The sequence below is a fragment of the Pteropus vampyrus genome, unplaced genomic scaffold (genome assembly GCF_000151845.1).
Source record: "Pteropus vampyrus isolate Shadow unplaced genomic scaffold, Pvam_2.0 Scaffold22, whole genome shotgun sequence".
Lineage (NCBI taxonomy): Eukaryota > Metazoa > Chordata > Mammalia > Chiroptera > Pteropodidae > Pteropus > Pteropus vampyrus.
Window position 1 is genome coordinate 15,598,777 of NW_011888803.1, and position 16,297 is coordinate 15,615,073.

A 16,297-nucleotide genomic window follows, 5' to 3' on the forward strand; every position below is an offset into this window, starting at 1 on the left:
CAAGACAAATTAGCACATTGGCTAGGCTTTAAAAAGTTCTTTTATTTAAAGAGTATTCATTCTGTTTACTAGTTACATCCTATATCTTCATTATAAGTTTATAGTACTAATAGAGTGATTAAAACTGGATTGTGGCAGTGAAAACTAATTACGTATGTGAAATTCAGACGCATCACATGCTGCCAGTTTCTAAAGACCCTGAAGGTATTAGAAGAAATTAGTTTCAAGTAAGTAGGTTCACAAAGAGAGTGTCATTAGAAATTAAAACAAAATGCTTATGTAGAGTAGAAAGAGCTCAGGATTTATAGTCAAAAGTTCTGGGCTATGTTGTTTTATGGACTCGGTTTCCTCAGTTGTAAATTGGTTATAACAGTACCCGTCCTAACCTAGGTTTCCATTCAACTCAGCTCATCAAACACATGTCCAATTAATTGTAAACTCTGACAGTCCAGGGGTCCTGACCGACTCGTTCATAGTCATGTGGAATACTCCACAGATGTTTGTTGTGGTTGCCTGCAATTGTGCCAGGCACTGGACTGCACGGGAGGAATGAGGATATAGTAAAACACAGTCCCTGGGCTCAGAGAGTGAGCCGTCTATCTGGGAAGACAGCGGTCAACAAATACTATAACTAGAATACAGACAGCATGGTATGGATTAGAGGATGTAAGTGAAAGTTCTTCATACATTCTTATGTTTTTTTTTTCGTCTGCTAAACTTTGGCTTCTTTTTCATATTCATTTTTCTTTATTTCTAATCTATATGTCACCCAGCTCTTAAAAATCTTTGTGTGATTTTCAATTTTAAAGATCGTTTATAGTAAACTTTAAAATTTTGCTTTTTACTCTCCTGGGAGTAAGAAAAGATGGCCTTTTGTTGGTTGCTATATTTTAAAAATGAAGATTTATTTTATTTATCATTAGCTTGAATCAAAAAGGGTAATAATGAATTTATTGGCAAAATGAAAAGGGCTGATTTAATATATTTTAATTTTAAACGATTTTGGATTAGGCCGCACTTTGATTATTCATAACCCTTCTCTTCTCCATGAACAGGGAGAATGGAGGTTTTGTGTAGGTGTGCTTGCTAACAAAATTGCAAATTATGCATAGGTACATATTCTTCTTCAATTTTCTTCCTTCCTTCCTTCCTTCCTTCCTTCCTTCCTTCCTTCCTTCCTTCCTCCTTTCTTTTTTTCTTTTCTCTCTCGTTTTGTTTCTTTTTCTTTTTTTTTAAATTCTGTGTGAAACTTGATCAGCAATTTAAATTCTATATTCCTACATATAATGGCAAGAATGAAAAATTATACTAGTTTGTGGTCTGGGATTCAACATGGGAGTGGGAAAGGGAGGCCTGAAAAACTAGCAAGTAGATATTATGGTAGTAAGAATAGGGATGTTTTCAGTCTTCTTAATTTTATTAAAATTAAGATGTGGTAAAATAAAAGTGAGTCATCTCACACTTATAAGTATGTGTTTGTTTTTTGTAACTAGGCCTTGCTAACATGCTAAGGAATAATTTAGGCAGAGAGATATGAGTGAGATGACAAAGAAGAAAGAGGCAGAATAAGAAAAATGTTTTGGATTTTCTCTAGTAATTTATTTTAAAAAATAATAAAAATCCACTCCACCTGCTAAATGTACTTTGGAATTACAAAAATTTTTGTGGAACATATTTGTCAGAAACTTCTGGACTAGAATATGGTGCCAGTGTACCTGAAATTCTTGATTCATTCTCTGTGTAATAACTTTGTAGAGGTGAGGATACCAGGACTCCCTGGTGATGTCTTCAGGATATGAGAGACATCTGGTCTCTCAGACTGTCCTTGCAGATGGGAGCCAAGGTCTAAGTTATCCTTCCAAGGTGGAGAATTGATTGAGGCTTCAGAGTTCCTTCTTGGGGCATCATGACCTTCCTTCCATGCTGTGTTCCCTATCACTAGGAGGATGTTATGATTTATTATTTACTGTAATGCAGAAACTGTTCATGGAGTAATTAAAGACAGTGGCCTGCAAATTTGAGAAGAAAATGTGAGGAAGTGGCTGTCGTGCTCCCTCACTCCTGATGGAGTGCTTGAGTTTGGACCAGGCAGATCTGGAGATTCTGGTTTTGGATTATTCCAACAGGCGAGATTCACTTCAGGGACCTCCTGATTCCGAAGCTTTCCCTTGGACAGGCAGACTGGGAGTAAAATGAACTTGGCCTTATTTAATTGTGTTTGATGAGAACCCTTTTCTTTTCTTTATCTTGCATTGTCTTTAATTTAGTTGAAATATCTCAGACACTAAAGTGCCAAGGCTCTTTAATAAACTACATTCACATAAGCAATCCAGATAGAGAAGGAAGGGAAATATGAAAATGATGGGAAAAAAAGAGAAAACAGGTTTTGATGTTCTTGCTAACAATTATTTACAAGTGAGACACAAAGTATCATAAACTCGGTTTTTTTTTTTTTTTTTTTTTTTACAGTTCTTAGACCAAATGCAGATTTTATTTCTTCAAGTGTTTTCCTTAACAGACTTGCACTCTCCTTAATTTTCTGTTCTTGGTGAATGTATTTCACTGGGGGCAGGCTGCAGATAAGCTCCCAGTGGGCTAATCACATAAGGAGGGTCCCAGTGCCATTGACAGTCTTGAGCTATTATTACTTTCTGAGGTTTTCTTATGCTTTTAGTTAAGGAAAAAACCTCTCTGAACCTTGAACATTCTTCTTTGTCTACATCATGTGCTTTGACCTCCTGGATAGTGCAGTTTTGATGTGGAGGTGAGGTTCCTTTGACCTAGTTCTACCCTAAAGGAATGCAAATATTTTCCCAATTAAGCTAGGGTTCACTGGTTAACAACAAACCATTGTTTCTTATTGTTCTGAGCTAGTAAGTCTGGTATTTGAAAAAAGACCCCCCCTCCCGCATTTTGCATATTAATGACAAAAACCATGACTAATCTTCAGGAGATAATTGTGCTTTCTTCTGTTTTAGTATTGCAAGAAATAGTTCAGTGTCAGATTTAGCTTGACTTTTTCTTATTCTTTTCAACTTGTCTGTCTCTTGGCTTCACAAAGTAATAGAGAGTCAAGTTTCTTTGAAACTAAACCCCAAACCAAATGCAATTACACAACAGCAGTATATAAATTTATCCTAATTACAAACAAAAACTATTGTTGGGTTTCTCAGGAGGTGTTTTTTTTTTTATTACATTTTAAAGGCAGAGTTGGTTGTGGCTGATTATTGAGAGAAAACAGGGCGAGAGAGGTGAAGACAAATCAATGGAGGCCTCCTATGTATCAGATTTTCAGTCATGATAAGGAGTATTAAACATTACATTTGTTTAACTTTTTATTTTGAAATAATTTTAGATAAAAGTTGCCAAATAGTGCAGAGAATTACTTATACATCTTACTTCACCTAGCTTCCTCTGTTACCATCTTATATAACCAAGAAATTGAAAGCAGAAAATTAAATTGATATGATCACCTAATTTACAGTTATTATTAGGTCAGCCCCAATGGTAACAATATTATTTAAATTTTCCCAGTTTCCAGACTAATGTATTTTTTTGATCAAGGATGTAATCCAGGATCTCACACTGCATTCAGTTGTCATGTTGCCTTAGTATCTACTTACTGTTACTGTTCTCTCGTTTTTTATGACCTCAAGAACTTTGAAGGTCTGTTCTTTTGTAGGATGTCCTTCAGTATGGTTTTGCCTGATGTTTTCTTGTGATTGGGTTGAGGTTCTTTATTTTTTGGCAAGAACACCGGGGAATGATGAAGTGCCCTGCTCAGTGAGTGCATCATGTCAGAGGATACTGTTGGGGAAATATAATTTAAAACAAAATCTCTCAATCTAGAAATCCTCTCTAAAGATAAGTAGAGAAAGAAAGCACTTTTATTATTGAAGAAGCATTAAACCAGAATATGATGCACATCACAGGCAATTCACTGAGAGATTGCCAAGACAGAAAGAAATCTTACTCTTTTATATAGCCAAGCAGATGCAACCCACTACATACATTTTTTTCCGAGATAAACTATAATCAGTCCTCAAGTAGAGAACTTGACAGGACCATTTTTCATAATTCACCCTAAATTCACATGGTAGTTGGAATGACCATCTGTGTTAGCTAATTGGCTTTATCCAGAAGATAAACTATTCATAGCTTTATGACAGGAAGTAGTTTTGCAAGTTGGAGCATGGTGCCCACCAAAGATAGGCTCCAGTCCTCCCACAGAAACTGGGAAATAAGGGTACTGTCTCCCTTGATTTTTCCGTCCTAGGTCCTCGAGAACGACATTCCTAGGTCATAAAGCTGACAAAAGGATATCTGATCTTCAAAAAGATTTTATAGACATTTCAAAGAGAGGAGAAAGTACTTACAATTGCAAGTTTTCTAAAGTAAATGCTCTGAGAAAAAGGTGGGTGAGGGGGACTCTCCTATTTTCATTAGGGAGAATTAATCCTCTTAATTTATATTTGTCCTTAGAGTACATGATGTCTTCTTATGGATGATATTAGCTTTGATCAAGTGGTTAAGGTGGTGTCTGCCAGGTTTCTTCACTGCAAACTTACTGTTTTTTTTCTTTGTAATTAATAAGTACCTCGTGGGGAGTTAATTTGAGACTATGGAAATATACTACTCCTCATCATTCAAGGTTCCGCCCACAAATTTTATCATTTGTGAATAGTTCTTGCCTGTAAAAACTGTTACTGCGGTGTTTGTCTAATGATCATTTTCCGTTTCCATTGTTCCTTCTAAATTTGAGTTGGAATTCTGCTGTACAGATGATTAGTCCTTTCTCTCACATTTATTTACTTATTTATTAAATCATTTCTTTATATCAGTATGGATGCATGGATATTTATTTTATTCTCTGAGTTAAAACTCAGTACCATCATTATTCGGTTTATTACTTAAATTATCCCTGCTTTGGCCACTGGGAACTCTTTCAAGATGGCCTTTGTGTTCTTTTGACATGGCCCTGCCATTTTTTGAACGTCATTACTTTCTAGCACCGCAAGATGTTCCAGACTCGTTTTCTATTTTTCCTTCTTCAGCCCTGGAATCAGTTGTTTCTCCAAAGAACCCTAACTCTTTTTATGAGACAATGGTATTTAGAAACCAATATCTGGGCTTTAGGCTCCTTGCTATTGAGAAGTCATTGCCTTTCAGCCCTCTCAGTAGATAGAGCCTTCTCTCCTTCCATTTCTACTACTTAGTTCCTTGTCTCACATTCTTTACAACTGGTTTCTACCCATTCCTTAGAAGAAAACGTTCTCCTTAGTTGTGTTTTATCCTTCCTGTTCTTATACTTTTTCCACAAGTAAGCAGATGCACATACTCACACATACATTTTTTTCTTTCTTACGTGAAGGGTCCATACAGTAAATATTCTTTTTTCTTTTGGTTGTTATTGTTAATATTCTTCTATCATTGCAAGGTGCTTTCTTGTACTTTTCCCTAGTTGTGTGGCTTGTTCCTCTAGATCTCAGGCGATTTTTCCTTGCTGCTGCTCCTTCTGTCCGTAACAACTTTTATTTGGTCGCCAGAGGGATGAACAGAGCCTCTATCATCGATGCCATTTTTTTTCCTCTTGTAGATATTCTTTGTCACTTTGTTTTCTTTCACTTAACGATAAGTCCTGGAAATCTCTGTATTGGTACATAAAGATCTTTCTCATTCTTTATTACAACTTCAGAGCCCTTCATTATATACTTTATATACATTATATACCATACTTTTCTCAATTATTCTCTTATATGTGGGCATTTGGGCCTCTAATATTTTTCAATTACAAATAATATTGCAATGAATAACTTTGCACATAAGTATTTTTGTACTGTTGGAGGTGTATGTTCAGAGCAGATTCTTAGAAGTGGAATTACTGGGTCAGAAGATAAGAGAATGCCAAATTCTCTCCTGTAAGCTTTTTACCCGTTTGCATTCCCTCATCAATGTAGGAGTGTACCCGTCTCCACAGCTTTGAAAACAAAATTGGTTGTCATAATTTTTAATTTTTTATGATCTGGTAAGTGAGAAATGATACCTTGGTGTTGTTTTAATTTACATTTTACTAATTATAAGTTCGAACATTTTCATACATTCAGGTGTCATTTTAGTTTTTTTTTTTTAGTGAATTTCCTTCTCCTGTCTTTTCTCCATCTTTCTTCAGGTGTTTTGTCTATTGTCATTTAACTTTAAGAGTTCTTTATATATTAAGGAAAATAGTTATTTGCGGTATATGTTGTAAATATTTCCTCCTAGTTTATTGTGTTTTGAATTTGCTGATGGTGATTTTTGGTCATGGAAAATGATTTTTTATTTTTAATGTATTCAAATTTGTGTCTTTGTTGAATCATAATTAGAAAACCTTTTCCCACACCAATGTTAAAGAGGAATTCACCCATGTTTCTTTCTGGTACTTGTATGGTTTTATTTTTCACTTTTATATCACTATTCCATTTAGAGTTTACGCCTATCTGTGGTGTGGGATATAGATCTAATTTTCTTTTTTTCCAAAGATATGTAGGCTACTCTGTCTCGGCATCATTTATTAAAAGTCCATCTTTGTCCCAATAATTTGAGATGCCAACTTTATCAAATACTAAATTACCAATGTACTACTTTGGTCTATTTCTGGGTTTTCTAGTTTATTCCACTGGTCTATTTGTCTATTCGTGCACAAATACCATCCTGCTAAAATTAATTTTCTAAATTATAGCTTAAAATTATCAAAATAGTACTTTAGAATAAGTCCATCATTGAAAAATTGGATTTCATTTTTATAAATTCTTTTCCAGTTTTTCTCCATATATATGTACCTCTGTCTGCTTGTATGCATATGTGTATATATGTGGTATTCTTTGCTATGGAAATAGAAGTTTTTATTTTTTATTTAGTAAAATTTGCGTGTATATAGGCATATGCAGATATACATATATACTTAGATAATTATATTTAGATAATTTTTATTGTATTTGCTGTGTAATATTCTAGTCAACATCATTAGGTATATAGCTTTTATCTGCTTCTCAATTATTTTTTCAGGATAAATCAGTGACAAGTTAAGTGTCATAGGGCATTTTATGCCTCTGGGTTTATAATTCCTCAGAATTTTGGAAAACTATTACATTAATTTAAAATGTTATCAGTAATGTAGTTTTGCCCCCAATTTTCTAGCATTGGAAGAATGGTGTTTGATTATTCTCAAGAATATGTAAAAGTTCAGATTTTCTTGAAGTATTATGATTTGGGCAATATTTTGGCATGTGTTTCTTTTCTTGTTTGTTGAAAGTGGTTCAAGCAATCTATTTGGATAAAGAAAGATAGAATTTGCTATGAACTTTCCAGAGTACCAGTTATATTGGATGTCCAGCCTACTGCACTGGTGCAGATGTGGTGATTTGCTTTCCTTGGGCTCATTCTTCCCTCTCCTTTGCCCAGCCAACCTTTTCTATGCCCCTCCTGGGCAACAGAGACCCATGTGAGTCCTCTCCTGGTTGGAGTGGGTTTTACACCCTCCTTATTTGTGACTCCATACATGCGACATGTGTAATTGTAAGACCTCAAAGTTCTGCCCTTGCTTAGCTTCTTGAGATTGGCTGCTTCTCTGATTCAAGAGAGGCTGGAAATCCTCTTTCTCCCTGACCTAACTGTCTCCTACAGGTTCTGCCTTTAGCATATAGAAGGTAAGGAGCTTATCTTAAACTTATTCTGTGTTTCCAACAAAGATTAATAATGCTAAGCAGAAAGAGTCATCTCCACTTCTTTATCTCCATTTCAAGTTCTTAACTCAGTTCAGTACAGTTCTGTCTTCTGCATTCCTCTCACAATGCTCTTGTCAAGCTCTCCAAGGGTGTTGACTAATTCAATGGGCATTTTTCTGACCTCATAGCAGTTGATTCTTCTCTCTCAGTTTCTGGAACACTACAGTCTTTTGATTTACCTCTTACTTCTCTGCCCACTTTTCTTCTGTCTCCTCTGGAATTTTTTATCCTGTATTAGCCAATCCCATGACTTGATCCTGAGCTTCTCTCTTTGCCTTTGACTCCCTCCATTGGTGAGCTCATTCAGTCTCATGGCTTTATATACCATCTATATGCTGATTACCCCTACATTGTATCTCTAGCCTGATACATGAGCTCCAACCTGCCTACGTGGATGACACCTCTCTTTGGAGGTCTCATAAGCATCTAAGATGTACTGCCCCAAACTAGACTTTTTATTCTACATCCAGTGCAAATCTTTCTTCTGTCTCATAAGTAGCAACCTACCCACCTGCTCAAGCTTTTTCTCTCACTATCCAGATGCTTCTTTTAGTAAGTTCTAATTTTTACTTCTAATATATATTTCAGATATACCTACTTTTTTCTTTCTCCTTAGTTATCCCCTAGGAAAAGCCACCACCATCTCTCACATGTATACCTCATCAGCCTCCTTTATGATCTCCTTGCTTCCAATCTTGTTTTCTCCAGTCTATTCTCCATTTAGCAGCGAGAATGATCTTAAAACCTGCAGTGGAGTCTAACTGCACTTAGGCTAAAATTTAGCCTTCTTTCTTTGGTTTATGAGGCCCTGCATTTTACCTGCCAGATTGTTCTTCTCTCTTCTTACCTACTACACTCCAGCTGCTTCAGCCTCCTTTCCATTTCTAAGCATGCTCAGCATTTTCTCTCTTTATAGATTTTATGCATATGTCGTATCTCATGACTGCTTCATTTTCTTCAGAGCGCTTTTTATAATTTGTGATTACATATATTTTTAGTTTGATTTCTTAGGTTTTGTTTGTCACTGTCCCCCTGTCTACTATACCATGGGCTTTGTGAGGACAGGGATCTTGACTTGCTGACCAATGAATTCTCAACACTTATCCTAGTACCTGGCATGCTGTGATAACTGTGATGATTGATAAATATTGTTGAATAAATTAACCTTTATGCTGACAATATGTAAACTATGAGATGTTCAGATGATTTTACTGTACACAGCTTCATATTTAGAATGTAGAATGCCTCTTAGGACTTAGCTCTTCCTTTGGAAGAGAAGTGTCACCCACAGGTGGCTTTCTTTCTTCTTAGCATTGGGGTGCTCCGTATGTCTTTAACTACTCAAGTCGTTAGTGTGGGAGACTTAATTCCTGGGAGGCTTCTTCATTCAAAAGTGCTTTACTAAGAAACTATGGAAACATGAATTGTCTGGGATGTTTTATGGGGCTGAGTATTTGAAAAAAGCATAGATAAATGTGTATTATTTTATATCCTGAATCCCTGGCCTTAGAGTACATTTCTGAAAATCAAAGTATATTTCACCAGTATTTCTATTAGAGAAGTATAATTATTATACAAAAATGAGAAAAAAAGATCATGAACTTTTGAGGCCGGATTATTTTGAGAGGGAATGTAAAATTTTTTAAATTTAGGTTATAGTCCTATTCCAAGAAAAATGCTTTTCTCTTGACAGGTCTCAAGCATGTAACACTAGCACATCAGGCAGTTTTAGTTAAGATTGGGATATGTGGAAACTACCTTTAAACCATTTAGAACAATGTGAGTCAGTGGTTTTATCAGTTTGCTTGTGAATAGTATGAAGGATTGCAATCATGTTAGGGAGCATTTCTGGTCTTCAAGACTTTTTTTAAAACATCGATTTTGTTAATTCAAATTTTATTACTATCATATTTCCTTGAGAAGTGTATGGTTGCAGATGTAGTATCTAGACAGCTGTTGAAACTAAAGTTTATAGATGATTTTATGAAAAGCCTACTTAACCGAGTCAATTTTATATATTTTTCTAACAGGATGAGAAGATATGTATATCAGATCCCATTTGGTGTGCATAGTGATGTTTTGTTTCCAATCACTGAGATCCCAGTTGCTTTATCAATAACCCTTAGAGACTTAGGGTTAGCAAGGTCATATTTTTCATAGTTTAATTTTAAAACTTTTTATGTTTTTTAAGGGTAAGTTGTATTTTCATAACGCTAACATTTTTGGAGAATGTGAAAACTTGAAAGAAATTTAGAGATGATCAAAATGCAGTCCCTTCATCCTATAGCTGAGTAGACAAGGCTACACAGGTTGGTGCAGTGACTTACCTCAGGTAACTCAGTGAAGTGTTGAACTTCTAGAGCTTGAAACTGACTCCCAGTCCAGTGCTCCTGAATAATGCTGTGCTACTTATTCATTCCTTTACTCCGTTACTGTCTCTCACTCCCGCATTCCACCCCACAGTGAGAGTGAAGGCCCCTGTCTGCCGTCTTCCGTACTGAGTTTTCAGCGTGGGGCACAGAGACAGTGCAGTGTGGATGAAAACTAATCGTTGCTAAAAACATTAGCAGCACTTCTCTTGCTATCTGTTGGTGGGTTAACGGCATTCTTAGCATTTATGAAAGAGTGAATGTAGATCATGTATAGTTGGCACATTCCTCAGCGGGAGTCCCGAGAACTAAACAACTTATTTAAATGCAGGTGGAAGCTTCATTCCACCCACTTGGACTACCCCTGAATACTCAGCATTGCTAACTTTCATCTTGCATTGTTATGTACACACTTCCAGCTGCCCTGCATTTTTAGTGGAAATTTTACATTCCACTGCCTAGATTAGTGTCTTTGAGAAAATCAAACAAACATAAATAGCAATGGTGAAAAGTAAGCATGATGTAGTAAGCTAAGAAGGAACACAAAAGAAAAGAGACAATTAAAAAAAATTTTTTCATTGCTTGCTTAGTAGCAGTTCTCGTAATTTCTCCTAAGAGTTCTCGTGAGTTAATTGGTAATTTTTTTTAACTCAATGGGGGTTATATTATTTTCTTCAGCAGAGCATTAGGGAGACCCATGCAGATTTACTTATGAATGCCTTAAAAATGACTCAAGTCCTGCTCAGTTTTCCTGTAAGATAAAGTGGCCATTGAAAAGAATTATTTTAGAATAAAATTAATTAAATTGAAGTCTAACATGAAGTCTAAATGTGAAGTCTAACATTATATATTCAGAATGCTTAGGATTATCCAATTTTAAAAAATTAGTCCACAAAGTGCAGTAAAGAGAAAATTAAACCAGAATGCCAATAATTTAAAAATATATAATACGCTGGGAAATTGATGTGATGGCTCACAATTGATGACAGTTGATACACATTTTGTTTTTAAAGACAAGAAGATTTAGTAATATGGACACCTCATTTAAATATATGCTTACTCTTAAGAGTTTTCCAAGGGAGATATTACTTATGATGGGTATCTTATCTTTTGGATCACTGTCTTTTAGTAGATGTTATTTTTAAAGCAGTTTTAGGTTAACAGCAAAATCGAGGACGGTACAGATTTCTCAAATACCTGCTACATGCACAGCCTCCCCCATTATCCTCATCCCCCACTAGAATGGTACATTTGTTACAATTGACAAACCTATATTCAAAATGTGTTTTGATTATTTTCCTGCTTCAGTAAAGGAAGGCATTCATTTAGAGAATAGTTCACAAGACAGAGCTGCAAACTGATGCTAAGGTATTCATTACTGGCAGAAAAATAATCCTCTGAATAAGAGGTAATAATCCACACCTGGCAGATGAATCCTAACCCTTCCTCAGAGAATCAGCCCCCGGACTGGGCACAACAACATGGAGACCTGTGGAGGACCCAGGTACAGATAGATGAGTGGTTTCATCAGCTCATAGAAACTAATTGGACCCTTCTGGGAATGTTTTAAACAGCTTGTTCATTATAATTAGAGACATCTTCTATAACTAGGTTCACACTGAAGTTAGAGTGGTTGGAATTTTTTATTATTATGTAACAGTGCTGATGAAAATAGTCTCTCCAAAATATTTCAGAGGCTGGGCTGATTTTGCCACCAGGCCTTTCTAGAATTTCTAGAAGTTTTAGAGGGTTAAAAAATTTCAATTTTCATTCTGTTGAGGTTCCATTAATTATGTTTATATAATCATAGAAAAATATTTGATAGGCAGTAGCCAAGGGGAAACTTTTTAAAAATAATTAAAAAAAATTTTTCGTTTACGGTTGACATACAATATTATGTTAGTTTCAGGTGTGCCCCATAGTGATTAGACATTTACATAACTTACAAAGTGATTGCCCTGATAAGTCTAGTGCCCATCTGAAACCATACAGGGTTATTACAATATTATTGACTATATTCCCTATGCCGTACTTTGCATCCCTGCGATTGTTTTGTAACTTTCCCTACCTTCTTTAGATTCATAAAATGTTTTTTTAAATTACTTCATTTTATCTCTCTATTAGCTTTTTAGCTATGCCCCTTCGTGATTTTTTTTTTTTTTTTTTTTTTTTTTTTTTAGTGATTACTCTAGAAGTTACAGTACGTGTCCTTAACTTATCTTTGTTACACTTCTGTGCCTGTAAAGAAGCTCCCATGGGAAAGAATTGGTGGGTAATGCAGACTTGCTTTTGGATCTTCTCTGTCATGCCAACCCACACACTGGCTGGCCTTCTATAGAAGGTTCGTTCCTCTGCATACCATGCCCCTGGAGATGAAAGCAGCTATAGGTTTTCTTTCTCACTTTGAAAGCTATTATCTCTCTCTGGAATTTAGTTCATTTAGATTTCTTTGTATCCTAAACTCTTTGATGCATTTTTAAAAAGTATGATTTTTAACTTCTCTTTAAGTTTTGTCGTCATGTTGGGAACAATGTTCTCCTACAACCTTCAATCTCCTCACCAGAAGTGGAACTATCTCTTAGGTTACTTGAAAATGGAAAAAAAAGAAACACTGAAATATTCAGTGATAGAAATATAATCTTAATTGACACAAACACAGCAGATGCATTTTATTTATCAAAGTTTGTGCCAATTATCATAATTTGTTTCCTTTGATACGAAAGTGACAGATAATCATAGTAAAACAATGAAACTTTGGTCTCAGAAGATCTCTATTAATCTGTAGATTAGGGTATGGCAAAACTCATAATTTATTATGATTCGATGTAACATCATTGGTAGAAAGAAATCCAATGAGAGGGTGAGTCGACTATTCTTTTGAAAAGTTTGGCCATTGTCTTCACCTCTTGTTATGTAGCCCTTCTTTTGCAAATTTCTCTTTCGATACATGCATCTAGAGTATCTCCATGATAAACAGTTTCATTCCATGAGGTTTAGGAGAAATTCCCAGCACAAAATACCCTCTGATAGAGGCACTTTCTAATTGTTAATTATGATATATACCATCAAAACAAGACATGATGTCTGGTGGATCGTACAATCACCATTCATCAGGCATCTTAGCAGGTCTTTCTTCCATTTTTTAAAAAAGTAATATCGGGGAAAAAAAGGACTTTTAAAAGCACTTTAGAACAATCTATAGTTTGGATACATCTGCTCTATTGACTCAAAGATAAGTTATTTTCTACTCTGGTGTCTTTTATAATTTTTCTCCTTTTTCTCATTTATCAAAAAGTGGTGAAAATAGTTAAACATTTTGTAAAGTACTTTGTTCTCCTCTTTGATCCTGTATGCTGTCTTTTTGAAGTAGTAACAGAGTTTTTTTCAGATTGCCATTTTGAGAGCTCACTTTTTCTTAAAACCATATAATAAGGAAAATAGAGTTGAAGCTTCTTTGTGTAGGTTGGCTTGTATATTTTACAATTGAATAACTTTGGTACATTTTTTTCTTTTATGATTAAGTCTATGTTATGGTTAGTATTTTTTAAAAGTGAATTTTTATGTATGATATAAAATTGAATTTTTAAATTGTATAATGAGTTTTTACAAGAGGTCAGTGGTAATTAGATTTTGTGATGGTGTCCATTTAACAGCATCATATCTGCAGATGCTGTCCTTAGACTGAGTTTGGTTTTCTTGGCCAAACTTAGGGTTTCAGGAGGTGGTGAGTGCTGAGATTTGAGGCAGACGAATTCTCTGAAGCTTGCAGCCTAACGGCCCCAGGGAGTGGTATATCCACTTCATTAATTAGTACCTGGAACATCCCTTTGGGCTAGGTTAGCAGAATTATCCTTATTTTTACAGATCAAGAAAATGAGATGTGAGGCATTGAGTTGGCCGTTAGTCCTGGAATTTAGAATTTCAGACCTTTATCAGTTGCTCAGTTTGCAGACCTCGATCTTATTATTTCAAATATATATTTTCAAAGCAAAAATTTTAATTTCATTGTTTATTTTTTTTATAACAAATAGATTCTTATTTTCGAGTCATGCAAGTTTTACCTGGAATTTGATCTAGCTGCTGTGATATTCTACTACGTGTCACATGGCATTTGTGAACTTGAGTTAAATTCTGTACTTAGGCTTGTCAAGTTCATATGAAGCATTGTTGGGTGTGTGTGTGTGTGTGTGTGACATAATTTGTGACATAAACATGATCTAAATAAGATAGTGGAAACAGAGACAGTGATATGTTAGAAAGCGCATGTGATTTACCAAAGACCTGCATCAGAGTCTTGCCTTACACCTTTCTAGAAGCATGAACATAGTCAAGTCACTTTTGCCACCTTTGTCTTGGAAATATTTCCAAGAAAAATGTTAGCCAGATATTTAGTCTGCCTGCTTGCCTGCCTGCCTGTCTGCCTGTCTGCCTGTCTGCCTGTCTGTCTGTCTGTCTGTCTGTCTGTCTTTCTATCTATCTATTTGTTTATACTCGGGAAATGGTAAGCTAACTTACCTCAATATCCAAATAAACTGGGATTTCTAAAAAAATGTTAGCCCCGTGCAGAATCAAAGCAGACATCAACTATAAGCATGCTCTACTTTTGCTTGGTGTTGGTTCCCTCACCAATTGACAAAGCCGAACAGGAATATTTGCTCTACTGCTTCCAAAGCTTGAGTTTTGCATTGATATATCGTCACTTGATATGGTTCCGCAGTCACAGATTATACAACTATTATCAGCCTGCTAACCAATGAGAGCCATTCTTGGTACACAGGGGTCTAAGTGAGAGCACTTATGTGACTATCCTTTCATAACTAGATGTGTTGACCCGTAACATTATTCTCATATTTCAAGTACTGTTTATTTTAAAATGGCAAGGGAAAGTGTGTGGGCTAATAAAACTTACAAACTTAAAAAACTTATTCTAGTTTATTATATTTCTCATTATCTAAAGCCATAATGTCCCCAGATTAATACCAAGTGATTAATATTCATCTATGATAAGGGCTCTCTCTGGAAAAGCTTCTCCTATATGCAGTTGATATAACTTATTTTTTTTTTATTTTATGATTTAAGCTATTATTTAAAATTCCAAATAGAAAAATGCATTTTAAAGGAAAAATTGTAGTTTTTTTCCAAAAAGTTTCAATTGCTTTGTACAATAGTCTCACATATTTTCTTCAGTTCAGATATATTACATGGATTATTTTTTCAGATTCTTTTATTAGTGTGTCTGAAAACAGACTAATCCAGTTATTTTAACTATAATGACACAAAGAAATATATATTTAAGATTAATCTTCAATTCAACTGTCTAATCATGAACATTTGGGAAATATTTTTGTTATGATGAATGAGGAAAATAGCTATTCAAGATAGGTGGTTTAATTAAATTCAAGAAGCAACTTATAGACTCACAATAAAGTTATAAATTATTATAAAAATCATGTATATTTATGAATTTCTGTACAGTATAAATGTGTATATGCTAAAGAAAAGTAGCATATTTTGACCAACTTAATAAAAATTATAAAGTTATTGGTTTATATAGCTTATTCATCTTCATCTTTAAATCAACAATTCAAGAAGGTACTAAACAATCAAGGTCAGTACGCAAGACATTTGAAAAAATAACTGAATATGAAGTATGTGCTCAGTATATTACTAGTTAATATTGAAAGTAACAATAAGGACAAGAAAATAAAAAAAAAATAGATAATATGTGGAATGTGTCAGATGATGGTAAATGTCATGGAAAATACAAGGCAGGGAAGGGCAGCAGAGATCCAGGGATGTGACAGAAGCTTCGCGTCTAGTGGTCAGGAAAGCGGTAGAGCCATATTTAAAAGGTGGGGAAGATTTTAAGAGGAAGACACTGTCAGCACAGACACAGATTCAGAAAGGCCTGTCCTTCACACAGGTAAGATTCATTTGCAGTTAAACATGCTTGTGTGCCTTACAAGTAAGCAATTGATGGGAGAGGGATTCAAAGTCATCTCAAGGTGTCATAAACCACACCTGGCCTCATAATGGTGTTCTTTGTAAATTAGTCTATTTTCTTGTGCTAGAGTATGAATTAAATAAATCAAGGGACTCATGAGATGGATCAGGAGTAAACTTGCAATAAATTTCATTAAATTAAAAAAAAATTGCTTATCCTCT

General features: G+C 35.0%; 1 protein-coding gene and 1 long non-coding RNA gene across 2 annotated transcripts in view; one reads left to right on the forward strand and one right to left on the reverse strand.

Moving 5' to 3' along the window:
* Nucleotides 1–16,297, forward strand: part of DCDC2 (doublecortin domain containing 2) — a 169,771-nt gene that overhangs the window by 29,945 nt on the left and 123,529 nt on the right. The gene's annotated exons all lie outside the window — the stretch shown is intronic.
* On the reverse strand, nt 2,443–10,405 carry LOC105289131. The gene is made up of 2 exons (XR_895647.2): nt 10,091–10,405; nt 2,443–5,648 (listed from the first exon to the last, which is right to left on the reverse strand). It is a non-coding gene; the product is annotated as an uncharacterized LOC105289131 (long non-coding RNA).